The sequence below is a fragment of the Watersipora subatra genome, chromosome 6 (assembly GCF_963576615.1).
Source record: "Watersipora subatra chromosome 6, tzWatSuba1.1, whole genome shotgun sequence".
NCBI lineage: Eukaryota > Metazoa > Bryozoa > Gymnolaemata > Cheilostomatida > Watersiporidae > Watersipora > Watersipora subatra.
Window position 1 is genome coordinate 40,915,631 of NC_088713.1, and position 14,882 is coordinate 40,930,512.

The window sequence follows — 14,882 nt, forward strand, 5'->3', positions numbered from 1 at the left end:
ATGAACGTATGTACGTCTGTACGTATGTACGTATGTACGTATGTACGTATGTACGCATGTACGTATATATGTATATACGTATGTATGTACGTACATATGTACGTACGTATGTACGTATGTATGTATGTATGCATGTATGTACATACGTATGTACGTATGTATGTATGTACATACGTATGTACGTACGTATGTACGTACGTATGTATGTACGTATGTACATACATATGTACGTACGTATGTATGTACGTACGTATGTATGTACGTACATATGTACGTATGTACGTACATATGTACATACGTACATATGTACGTACGTATGTACGTACGTATGTATGTATGTACGTATATATGTATGTATGTACGTACATATGTACGTACGTATGTATGTACGTATGTATGTATGTATGCATGTATGTACGTACGTATGTACGTATGTATGTATGTACGTACGTATGTACGTATGTATGTACGTACGTATGTACGTATGTATGTATGTACGTATGTACGTACGTATGTACGTACGTATGTACGTACGTACGTATGTACGTACATATGTACATACGTATGTATGTACGTATGTACGTACGTATGTACGTACGTATGTACGTACGTACATATGTACGTATGTACGTATGTACGTACGTACGTATGCACGTATGTACGTACGTATGTACGTACGTATGTACGTACGTATGTACGTACGTATGTATGTACGTATGTATGTACGTATGTACGTACGTATGTACGTACGTATGTACGTATGCACGTACGTACGTATGTATGTACGTACGTACGTATGCACGTACGTACGTATGTATGTACGTACGTATGTATGTACGTACATACGTACGTATGTACATACGTATGTACATATGTACATACGTAAGTACATACATACGTACATACATACATACGTACGTACGTACATACATACGTACATACGTACATACATACGTACGTACATACGTATGTACATATGTATGTATGTACGTACGTACGTATGTATGTATGTATGAACGTATAGATGTATGGATGTAAAGATGTATCTATGAATGTGTGTATGGATGTATTGATGTATGGATACACATATTGATGGGTGTAAACTTGGGTAAGCTAGTACACAAAGTAAGCGTAGCTCTGAAGTCCCCTGAAACAAGTCAATATGTAAGATACTTCATTATGCCCATAAGCATTATCAGGATATTTACTTAAAAATAATGAAAAAAAGATAAAATTTAAGCTTTCTTTTTGTGGCCTTTCCTTTTCATACTAAAGTACAACAAGAGATTACTTGCAATTTACTTAAATGATACTCGCAAAATTGAAGAGCGAAAGTGCCTTTTTGGGTGGAATATGATTTTTGAAAAGAAATATAATCATTAGGTTCAATGACATATTGACCAAGCTTAAAGTTTTTGACTTTTTTTATTCAAATCCTGTCGACAAGCCCCAAGTGTATCTATTGCATATTTTTGCATAATGCTAGTGGCACTTTTTGATTTTCCTAGTCTAAAAATCCATGTCATGGTATGTCTATAGATAGATTCTAGCATATCTATTAAGGATTTATTACACAGTGACCACACCTGACAGGGCTATCCAAGACTTGGCCTCACAAGTGTTTTATAAACAATATGTTTAGTCTCAATAAAAGTTTTAACAAGACTTCTTGTTATCAAGCCCAGAGCCTTGTTACATTTCTTGGTAACTTTTGATATATGTTCATCTCACACTGTTGGCTTGTAGGATACGAGTGCTATTTAGCACTAAAGTATAACTGAGAGCAACCTTTCCGACCTCCATATAAACACATTTGTTAAGGTTAAATCAAGTACCATTGGACAGACTTACAAAAGGCCTCGGCAAGGTCGGAAAAGGAAGTTGATATTAAGCCTCTTGCTTGGGTAAAACCTGTGTCGCATGGTAATTAACATCAAGCAGTAGAGTTTTAGTGCTGTGCCGCCTACAAAAACCTTGTTGTATACTATTTATCACATTGAAGTAGTCTAAGTGTTGCCAGATGGAACTAACTATGAAATACTCAATCATTTTAGATATAAAAAGTGAGACTTATAAAAATGCAGTTATTAGGAAGATCTCTTCTCCCGCTTCTAAATATGGGAACAACATTAGCGGTTTGCCAATAATCAAAAACTCGATGTTTGGTCTAGACAGGCGGTTTAATGTCTAAACACACAAAAGGTCTTAATCCTTAGTCTAACCTTGTGTAACAAACTCAATATTCTTCTGGAGCAAAATGGAAATTATGCATGGTATTATACTATGCCCATTTTAAAATAGGAATCAAACTAAAAATAGGCAAAATTGTCATAAACAAAAATGGTTTAAATAGTTTTAATCGAAGATTTAGTTCAAATTAAAAGAATTAACATAAATACTGTTAATAAAGATAGAAACCAAAGTTTTTTTGTATTTAATAAATATGGAAGTATGCATTTTGCAAAACAATATTTAAATTGGACATAGGCTAAAAGTTTATCAACAACATGTAACCTTTTTTGTTTTTTTTTTCACTAGAACTTCATCGCCTAACACTGGACATCTCTTTCATACATTGTAGCTAAGATTTTTTTAAGTAGCATATTGAAAATCTTGCCAATATTCGGTAAAATAAATGGTCAGTGGTAATTTTGAGAAACTTTTCTGTTGACATTGTGTGGCATAAAACAAACTCACCCTTACAAATAATAACAAAAACCCATAGTGTTTCATAGAGTTGGGATGATAATTTTCATAACAGGAGCATCGTAACTCGTGAGCGCAATATATCCTTTATACGCTCTTTAGCGTTTGTAATATATATAATACGTATTTATGTATACATATATTGAATATTAATTCATATTTTTACAAATATATTTTACTTCATTGGTACAAATTTCATTTCACGCATCACTTTTTATTCCAAATATGCCTGAAAACAATGATAAAACCAAAAAGAAAGTCGAAAACAACCAGCTATTAAATACAATTAAATTGTTTACCTAATAAAAATAAAAACAAATATCTTTAAAATATATTTATTTAAGCACTATTAGGTTTTTTACCTAATAGTGCTTAAAATAAATTTATTTGCTAAAAAAAATGTATGCTAGGTGAGTGGCTTACAGTAACTTATTTCATAAATGTTCTTAGTTGTTGTATGTAATTTGTTTATATCAAATAGGTTAAAGTGAGTTGACAATCAAAAACATAACAGAGGTCATAAACCACTAAATATTTTGATAGACCAAATAATTATTTAGTGACCATGTACGCCTAGTGAAAAACGCTAAAGTTTCAACAGATCATTTAAAGAAATAATGTATGTTGGAATATGATGTAGATTTGTAATTAGCCTGATGGCTTTTTTACATCAAAAATGAATCATTTGCGGCAAATGTAGGAGCTAGACTATAACGACTCACCAGTTTTAACAGTCTGGTGAGTTTACATCGGTATATGAGTGTTTAGAAGCAATAAACATTATTTTAGTTGGCCATTATATACGAAATCAGGGATTTTATATTTTTAATTTGAGGTAGTAAATTATGTGTATTTTGACTTCAAATTTTGTATTCATTTAAAGTTTACAAGCGGCTGTAAAGATTCGGATAGTTTGAGCAAAGAACAGTGAAAGTTTGAAGCAGCAATAGCAATAGCTAATTGCAGTTGCGTTGCAACACAGTTTTATGCTTTGACCCTTGATGTACTTTCACTCCTCGATCAGTTTCAAATTCAGCTGTGCAATTACCCACAAGGCACCAGTGCCAACTACATTTACCACACTTTCCGAGTGTTGTGCTTATCTTTCTCTCCTTTTCTGCTTTTCCACAGTTACCACAATTGTTTAAAATATATAATCGATGTTTGTTGTGATCTCTTCTGCGGTGCCTTCTCCAACTTGAAATTGACAAAAGATTCTGCTCACATTTCTCTATCAAACACCAAATATAATCACAATCTTTGTTCGGACACTTTATGTGTGGTAGGTCTATTTCTCGGCACTTTTCATAGTTACAGACACAATAGGTATAGTTATCATGATTAGAAAACAACTCGAGACTGTGGTTTGCATGTTGATTTAGACTGTGGTCTGATTGTGACGGTTGTGTTTATCTTTGAAGAGAATGTGCAACCCTTATACATGCAAATATAGTCACTGCACTGGGAGCATTGAAGTACTTTCTGGTCCCTAATTGGAAGAAAGTTACCACAGCAGCATTTTTCTTTACTCTTCAGAGTAGGTGAAAATTTTTTGCAAGCGACTTTGTCGGAAGACATGACAAAATGTTTCTTCCTATAATGCATTGTTACTACTTCCCGGTCTTTAGAACTAAAAACACAGTCAGGGTACATGCAAAGAATTGTTTGGCATCCTTTGCATTTATGAGTCATACGACATGATTTGCGTGTTATTCTCCCGCATTCACAAAGCTTTGTTACCCCATCGGTTCGGACTTCTTCACACTTCATCAAAAAATTTCTAGTGCAGGGTTGAAAACACTCCAAAGAAGTAATTTTCGATATCTAAAAGTTGTACAAGGTAATTAATAATAAAAATAATAATCATCATAATAATATTAGATTTCATTTGGCAGAATGTACCTCCAATTGACTTGAAAACAATTGCTTGATATATAATCAAGAAAAATGGAACTGTTACCAGTTATTTGGTTATGCTTACCCTAAGTCACACTGACTTACATTTAGAAGAGTTCATGGTGACAAATAAAACAGGCCACTGAATTATGGGCCTTGCACGGGCAACAAAATAATTACTTCATGATTTTGAGTAACTAAATCATCAGAAAGCTTGATATTTACTAAATTGTTTACAAAAACATTACCAACATTTTGGACAGCGTAACAACCGTCACGCGTAACGGTCAACAGTGCTAGTTAATATTTCTAAGGAAGCGCTTCAAGCCTAGATATATTTACCAATGTAATAACTGTTTGCCCAGTTTCCAGTGTATGTTGTGTCGCTTAATAGTTAATTAGGCCACCTGAAATATTTAGGTTTCAAGATATATTTTAGTATCATGTCAATTTTTTATTGAAAGATTTTAATTGCTTTAATTGGACAAAAGGTTCAAAAAACGAAAAAACTGATAAGCACCGTGATTTATATTTATAGAATAGTACACTTTATGCTGCTCCTGTTTGTCCTATTATGACTACAATATTTTTCACTAAACAATGCACTTTTGCAGCGGTAGTATTGATCTTAGAAGAGCAATGGTTCAACTATCTAACAATTTTGTTATTAATGTTTATATTAATGCTTAACTTCATCTGGCATCAATTCATAAACTCAGAAGTCAAACAAATTTTTTTTAATACAAATAAGTTTTTATCTTGTAAATAATGTTATTAGCTTCAGTTTTTTTAAACATTATAGTAGTTTTATTCCATTTGTTTGTGTTGGAGTTATAAATTAGTTGCATAACTTCTAACAATGTTTTTGATACAAGTACTGAAGTTAGAGCTGAAGTTCACGCTATCAATCAAATTAAAGGAACTCAATGTTGTATAAAGACTTATTACCAACAACTAATTTGAAGGAACAAAATAATGATATTAGCTTTTAAGTCTAAAAATCCTTTTCATCCATCACAAAATTACAAACTTTTTCTCTGATGTTTCGATGTTGATGATAAAATTTTAGTACTTGTTCAGTAGTTGCGAGGCAATTAACTGTGAGTAAACCAAGCCTCAAATTTTATCAAATCATTTTAGAAAATTACAAAGTTATGAAAAATTACCATGGTTTGTCTCCACGACTTTTGAGTAAAGATTTGTTATTGCGTTAAACACTATTCAACTCATTTTTTTACTGTTTTACTGTTTCCGGTGATTTTTGAATAAGCTATCACCATTGGCAGATATAATCACTGAATTTTCATCTCTGGTTTGAATACTGACAATGCACTTAATTTCAGACTATCAAAGATTTAGCTATGCATTTTAAATCCGTGACAAATTAGCTTAAACTATCTCTGCGAATGTCTATTTTAACATGTACAAACATAATAAATGTAAAACTAAGTATATCATTAAAAATAGGTTTGTAAGTATTTGCAACTGGATACAAATAAAACTCACAAAAAATATTTACTGTTAAAGTTTTATATTCTGCTGAGACATTATGATTATTATGTTAGAAACTTTTGATGCTGTATGAAGCTAGAAAAAACACTTACTGCCTGAATAGATGGTTGGCCTTTTAAGCATGATGTCATCATTGTAACAATTTTAGGCCACTCAACCGTACTGCATTCTGACCACTCAAAAAGTTTGATCTACAATGAAACTTAAAATGCATTCAAATTCAAAAGCTGATAATATTTTGAAACGCACTTTTGGTGATATTTTAAAAATTGTTAGCGCTGTACTTTAACACTATTCAATTCTCTTTTCAAACATTAATATGACTTTTTGAAAATAATGTGCTGCAGAACTTTGCTTTAAAGCCTAAAAATAACTTTTCTTGTTGTAGAAATTTATCTAGAACTTTAATTAAATATATATTGCTAATACTCAGATGAAGATTATAAAAACATCATCTTGTATATAGTTTAAGGTTGTAAAGATTAATATCTCTTAGTTTGCGATCGTGAACACAACTAATGCAGCCCTGCTTCCATGCTGCACTTTACATAGCAGCTAACAACACTAAACAGCAAAAGTCAGATACGTAAGAAGTTATCTGTAACGTACATGAACTTTATTAGTAAGGTTGAGAAAATATTAGCAACTGTAAACTTGTTATAAAAACAAGCTCAGCTATGACGTGAAAAGAAAGGAAGGTAGAGAAAATTGATTGAGTTAGAAAAACTGTTTTGGTACTTTTCATGGAAATTACAGCACACGGTTTAACAAGCAAAAATATCTGTGTTCTTTTAAATTGCTTTTACGAGTGATCTGTATTTGTGAGCCAATTGTTTTGAAAGTTATAGCCATCATTTTTAAATCCGTAAAATTCGTCAATAATTATTGTTTTGATTTTAAAAAACAACATTGATTCCCTTCTAATGAGATTGTTCATAACAAGGAATATCAGCTGTTCAGCAATTGGTTATATACCAAATATGCTATTGATTATGTATATAATTGTGACTTACCCATCCACCACTTGCCGTAATGTTCTCATTTATAGTATACTCATTGACATATATCTTTTCAAAATATTCTGTCAAGACTGCAGCCAGTTTGAAATGCTTTGGCTGATGAGTTATAATATATGACAGCAGTTCAATTGACTAAAAATGACATATAGAGGGTGCAAAGCATCGAGAAAACAGAGTAAATGTTAAAAATCTGTTTTCGAGCACAATATACATGTGGACAAAAATAATATTTATGAAAATCAATAGGCGACAGAAAAAATGACGCGAATTACTATTTTGAGAACTTACCATTAGCAAACTGTCGAAATACCTATGTAATGTAATATATAATGTGATGTTTTTTTCTGAGTACAGGTTGTCAACTTTTTCCATGTTCAATATCCTGTGTGCTATTTCTAGGCTGAGTTAATTTGGTATTATTTCATAGATAAATGATGTTGCCTTCAAAATTGGTAGAGTATAAATTGTGTAACCTTTATTTTAATATCTAACTTTAGTTAATCTGCTAAATATGGTTTATAACGATTTTATCCTAAATTGTATATAGTCATATTGTCACTTTGACAATATTGGCACATTGTCATGGTGTATTTAATCTGTTGCTATATAACTTTCAAGAGTGTAACAATGTGCTATTGTAAGTTATGAGACACTATACTTTATTCGAGTGTAAAATAGTTTTTTTAATTCATATTACATTGTTACATATTGGATTATAAAACATTACTGTTTTATTATGCAAAAGATTGTTAATATATAGGTAATATATTATAGCATATTTATTAATTAGGTAGTTTCACTGCCTACCATTCTGCCACAAGCATTGGGCCTTAAATTTCAAACTTCCCATTTTCAAAGTTTTAATTTGTTAAAAAAAGACTTATCAGCCTTTGATATGTTAAGTAACAAATACTTGATATAATCTACAATGTAAATATTGCTACTGACCGTCAGTAATGTCTCCCAATATACGATTTCATTCAAAAGTAACCTGTCTAATGATTCTTTAAAGCACACTATCGCCTCTCTTCTGCTCAATCTTTCACACAGATTTCCGACAGACTTCATGAGCTCTTTATCATCTACTGTCAGACTTTCTAAAACTAAATATGTATCAACTAAAGGTAACAAAGTACTTTTTGACACAGCTAGAACTACGACAGTACTGATCTAGAACTATAGTTTTTTCTAGTCTATATAAGGCTGTTTTGCTACACTGAATAGAAAAATCAACATTTGCAAATTTAATTCGTAATTTGTGTAATTATGTAATTTGTAATTCTTATAAAACTTCATTGCAATTTTGGAATTACCGCACTTAATTCAATGTACCCTAAGGCTAGAATAAAATTGAAAAGCATTGTAAATTGAAAGCCAAAGCAACCTGCATTTACTTAAACATCTAGAAGCTCCACCTAAAATTACGTAGAAGAAAATGTTTCTAAAGCCGTGTTGAGAATATCTGCTTTCTAGAACTATGAATAAGATGGTGAATGTTTAGCTATCTTTGGCAAACAAAAATAGTCTTTACTGGCAATACGCTAACTTTAAAATATGTGTTTGGAAAATATTTAATTCTTGTTAGAAAAGTAGAATTTGTAGAGACCAGTTGAAATTAATGTTTCTAAGTGACGGTAATATAGAAATTACGCCGTTTACATGATAGTTGGTGAATCGTGTTTGCCTAGTTCATCAACAAGCATTTGAAAGCTGTTTTCAGCTTTCTAGATAGCATATTATTTTCAGCTTCCATCTAATACTTGTTAGAGTTTATTGCAAATGCAGTTTAGGCATAAATATACCAATATGCCTAAAACGTTAAACCTACAATAACTTCTTTCCAATTCAGTGCGTTTTTATACTCTATTTTTGTAGAAAGACACATTAAATAAGTGCAATATTTATCAATTCTTTATGTAGTGAACAAAATCAAAAAGTTTAAACAACAGCAAAACACCAATGTTCCATTTTGTAAAAAAACTATTTTCTAGGTCCAAATTTAATGTTTGTTATTTTTTCTAACAAAAAAATTTTACATGATTTTAGAACAGAAAAACTGAAAACTTCTTTAATAGTTGCAAATATTTCTGTTGGGCACTCTGTAAAACACGCAAATATTCACACGCTCTGTAAAACAAAATTTTATAAACCGGTAACTGTTCATATGGATTTAACACAATTTAATCGATGATAAAACTGAAACGAAATAAAATTAAAAAGCTTACAGACATTGCCTGTCTCTCTGTGGTATAATTAATAAATTTTAGCAATACACAAAACAGTATTAATTGTTTAAGAAACTCAGAAACATGAAAATGGTTTACCTATAGACTTCATGCTCTCAGTTATTTCTAATACGGTCTTTTTTTGTATAATTTCTGCAAAAATTGTTTGGGAAGTTTTGCTTTGAATAATGTTGCCTCGATTTATCCATTTCAGTCTGAAATAAAAGTTGGACATTTTTTGTGTTATTAGCAGGTACTTGTAAATTAAAACAAAAAAATCACTATTTTCAATACAGTCCCTAGCATTCATTCCCTAAAGTTAAGTAATACAGAAATATGTTTACAAACTGTAGCAGTACAAAGTATTAGCTCAACAAAGTTAGTTAGTTGCCAATAGCAATTGTGGCAGCAACTGGTGCCATGGTGACCTTACATCATAACCTGTGGAGTTTATATTTCTTTTTACACTTGCATATAATTCCAATTTTTTTTAATTTTTTGTAAAATTAGAGTATAACATAGCAGGCGTTTAGCTTTTTTGCAGGCCTGCCTATAATAGGTATCATTTTATATTAGAAGCCTGTAGTTAGAATGAACAATATACCATGTGTATGCATGAATTTTGTGGCAGTTATCAAAACAGTTGACCAAACTTACCATGTTGTGATACATTTAACACAGTTATTTCAGTTTTAATGAATATTGTTAAATCCATTTGTTTTTTGTGTAAGTAATGTTTATTTAAAAATATCACTTTACTTGTGAAAGTTTTATACTGCAGAGAGAAGCACAGTAAATATTTTTCAAATTTCAGTTGGCAATAAATTTTAATACACGTTCTTAAAAGAAATTTTATTCTTTGTTTTTCTAACATAATATTTTGCTAAACTGAAATCTGTGACAAATGCTATATAAAATTTTTGTGTATTTAGCATGCTTTGTTTCAATGTAAATGTCATGTTGATACGGGTTGCAATATATGTTTCCAATTTCAAAAATTGTAATTTTTAATTTGGTTTCTTAAAATCATCTGTATTTATGTTTACTAAAAGCAAAACAGTTATAAGCTTTTTCCAAATAGTAAGCAAAATAGTTCTCTACAAGTAAAGGAGAAAAGATACAATATTTACAAGCCAACTATCAAAACCTATAAACATATTAAGACAATTAACTTTGGCCTTTTTAGAAAAGCTGAAGTGTTTGTTTTTTTGCAGCTCCCATTTATGGCCTCTATTTAATAATCACCAATTACTAATTGATAGCTACATGTATTTAGTAAATGGCTATCATTTAATAATTACCAATCATTTAAATAGTTGGATTTTAGTAGCTAATAATTACTAATTATTTACTACCAAACACCATCCAAGGACTACCGCTTTCCTTTTAACAACTAATCTTTGAAAAGCTACCAACTACCAGCATCCAATTACCAAATAATAATTTTCAGCCACAAAGTAAAAACTACTATCTGACAAACACCAGCTGCCCACAACAAACTAACATTTTAGAAAATTTTTAATGTTATTTTACTGTCTATTATGCAGTTTTTTGCTTAAACAATGATACAATCATCCTTATCGGTAGCAAAGCAACCTTTTATTCTGACAATCTATCAAACAAGAACAATAGGTGTTCTAGAGTACATTACTTGTACAATCCTAGATTGATGTATGGAGGTAAGAACAATTTTTTAAACTTTGAACCCTAAAATTTAGATCCAGCAGCAAGTGAATGGATGGTAAACTTAATTCGCTGTAGGAGAGAAATATACTAATATTCAACTGCATTGTAGGAAACAAAACCAGCTTTAATAAAAACTTAGACCTTTGTACTGATTGTCCATGCAGCGCAGTTATATACGGTGTGTCACCTCAGATCCATGGAGTAGTCTCTTAAATGAACTTTACCTGTTAAACAGATACAAGTATATCATTGCCCGTGATGATTCATACATATCAGCAGCCGGCTGCTTTTCTCTTTATGCTCTTTTAAAATATTTGTGTGCTTACTAGCTGATTGTTTCACACATTGTTCAAAGAAAAGTATTTGGGTTATGTTGAATTAAGTCCAAGGGGTTATTATACTAGTTGCTATTATACTTGCTAGCCTGTTATTTTTGACAAATAAACTTTCCTGCATTATCATGGTAGAACATGGTTATTGAAGATTTGAAGTATTTCTAGCATGGTAAAAATTTTATGTTGCTGTTTAATAACAGAAAGCCCTTCTCAACATTCGGGTTAACCCTTCCACCACTGTAGACACAAAAACGCATTTTTGCCGGATGACTGCTATAGGCGCATTATTGTGACTTTCTCAGCAAATGTGTAGTTACCTAATTTTATTATTCGTTGACAACATAACTCATGGTCTTTAAGACTTTTATAAAATTGGCAGTGTTGTCCAAAGATTTGTCTATAAAATTAGCTTAAAACAAAGCAATTTTAAACTTTTGTTTGAGAATTTACAATTTAAAAGCAAATTTTTCTGTGTGTGTTCATTAATTACCGCTCGCGAGTCATAAAACAGGTATTTAGTTATGTTGATGACATTATAGCCAATTCAGATTCAGATTTTTGTGATTATAAAGATAATTAAAGCAGCAGTACTGTCTCTGATATTGGTGATAGTAATAATTTTGTAAAAGTGAGGAACATTATGTAGGATCGTTTTAGCGTCGCATCGATCATAGCTTCACATAGCTTTATCTTTGTACAAACTATTATAGTTAATAGAATATATATATTTTGGCAACATAAAATCTCCAACAAAAATGGTTTAGATAGGGATCAAAATTGAAAAAAATGATGTTTGCATATCATAAAGCAGTATCGGCAATTTTCGGTAAAATGGCTGGCACTAGGCTGATACCCGAATTTGTACATGGTTGGGAGTGTATGAGTTAATTTAGTGCAATGGTTCTTTTATAACTTATGTAGGGTTAATACTGATAAAGTCGACTTGACTTGTGTGCAAGTATCAGCAAATTCTCCCCAATTCTTAGTGTTTGTTCTGATTAGTAAAATATCAACACATTTTAGTTACGTATTTTCTGATGTTATGGCATCTATTACTGTGTAACTTTTTAGTTCATACTGAAGTTAAAAGGGAGTAACCTCTGCTGAAATGATTGTCTAGCCATAATACTGCATCATTGGTTTACATAATATTTAAGTAGCAATAATCATCAAACGAAATTTATTGTGCAACAAATGACTTACAAATTTTAGTTACGGGCATTTTCAAAACATTTTTTAATTACTGATTTGAATGCCTTTTCAAAGCTAGTCAAATAACTGGAAAAAAAACATATTTAGTAGAATCTTTACCTTTTTAATTTTATCCAGTTTTTACATGGGTTCAACTGCCCAAATATTCAAAGTCAAAATAAAAATGTATAATAATCAAAACATCAACGTTTAAAACTTAAACACAAACAATTAGTACTACTAACTGACTTATCATATTCACGCATTTGGGAGTATATGAGATGAATGCCTGTCGTTGCATAGGTAACCAACATCATTTTACAGAAAAAATTTGTTTTTCTTAGTCAATTTTTCCCTTATGAGTTTGAATAGCTTATAATAGTTTAAATATTTACTAGGATAATAACCGTTATTATAACTTTAGCCAGCGTTAGGAAAAAGATTGCACAACAAACTCTCACACAATAATTATCTTCAAGCATGCTTGCTAAAAAATGAACCGTTATCGACCCAACAACATTAGGAATTGGTAGGTGTGAAAGTTTGTTCACCATTGTTCATTAGTATAGTCAGTTGGATTTGTGGTGTAATAGATAGAACGGCTGTCTTTAGAACTAGAGGTTCTGCACCTGGATCTAAAGTGAAGCAGATTTTTTGATTCTAAAACTCCATTTCCATAACTAGAGACACAAATGACAGGCAGATAAACACTAATAATTATATATATAACTAGTAGCTACATGTATAATTGTATAATTATATATATTTACATATATATATATATATATATATATATATATATATATATACAATTCAAGGATTTATGTCATTCTACTAACCACCAGCAACTTTTTGGAAATTTTCTCTGACTTGTTGTCTGCATGTCAGCTGTTTTAGAGCACTACGCGAGGGACATTCATAATAATGTGGATTGTGACGATCTGTTGTTTAATCGGAAAAGGAAGTAAGTTTTTTGTTTCTAGTATTACAAAAAGTGTATGAGTTGTTAGTCATGTAAAATAAATGTCTTCGTAAACCTCTATTGTTCCATCGTTCCCCCTTGTTTGAACAAACTTTTCGCCGTTGTAATAGTTCAAAAATGGCAGCCATGTCATGCTTAACTCATGCCCTGATGTGAGTTTATTGTTTTCTAGAATTAAACAAAAATATCTAGTAGCCATTGTTATTTCTGTGAATATTAGAGCGTTTCAACTTTCCCTGAGGGAGATATGTTTATTGTTGTTTCATTATTTACGAGCAGTTTTAAGTATCTTGAAACTGTATCAAATCATTAAACTTGTGCAAAAAGACTGAATGTATTTTATAACTAAGCCTAAACATATTTGAAAGTGTCTAACATAGTATAAAAGGAGCAATATATGCAGCAATAAAAATTTTGCAGCAATTTTATATGGTAATAGGTGTACTAAGTTGATTTTAACTCAAATGAATTAACTTTGAATTAAATTTTAACTCAAACTCGATATCAAGCAAAATTGTTAATTTTGTGTTTGTAAATTTATATAATAACCTTGTTGATGCATTATGAAACTAGATTTTTTAACATTAGACTGCTTGTAAATGGTTTCATATGTTTGTACCAGTAAAGCCATCAAACGGTAAAATAATAAAATACATGGTTAAGATAAAAAGTAAGTTTTTTGCTGCAGTAAAGTTTCAAAATGATCTTGTACAAAACCTTTTGAAGATTTTATTAGAAAGTATCAGTAATTTTCTATCATTTGAAATTTTTTTAGGTTTATGTGATCTTATTGTCAAAATGCTTCCAAATAAAAATTGCTAAAGCTAGCTCCCAATTAATACACTCCAATCAAGCAAATGTCTAATTAGAAACACGCAATACTTCAACATAAAAGGAATAGCCAGTATCAACTATGCAGTGACAACAAATAGTAACATCATTCCACATGTATTTTTGTTCTGAGATTTTTAATTGCAATGAATTTTATTAATATCAACTTTAAACACCCTGGCAATCAGATCATTTTCAACATCAAAAGCATTCCTAAAAAAATAAAATTTTTAAATAACATCTTTTACAGTCTTTAAAGTCTATTTCATCTCTGTCATCATGTGTTTTTTATCATTTCTATTTCTGTAAACTGAAATAAATTATTGATTGGTTTTAAAAGCTTTGGTTTTAATGATCATATTTTCAGGATCAAGCTAAGGAAGCCAGTTACCCTGTCATTATTCACTGTCACTTACGAGAATGCGCTTGTCTTTATGATGCGAAAACAAACTGTCACCGTTCAAGAAATTAAATGTTTGTCACATCATTTAAATGAGTA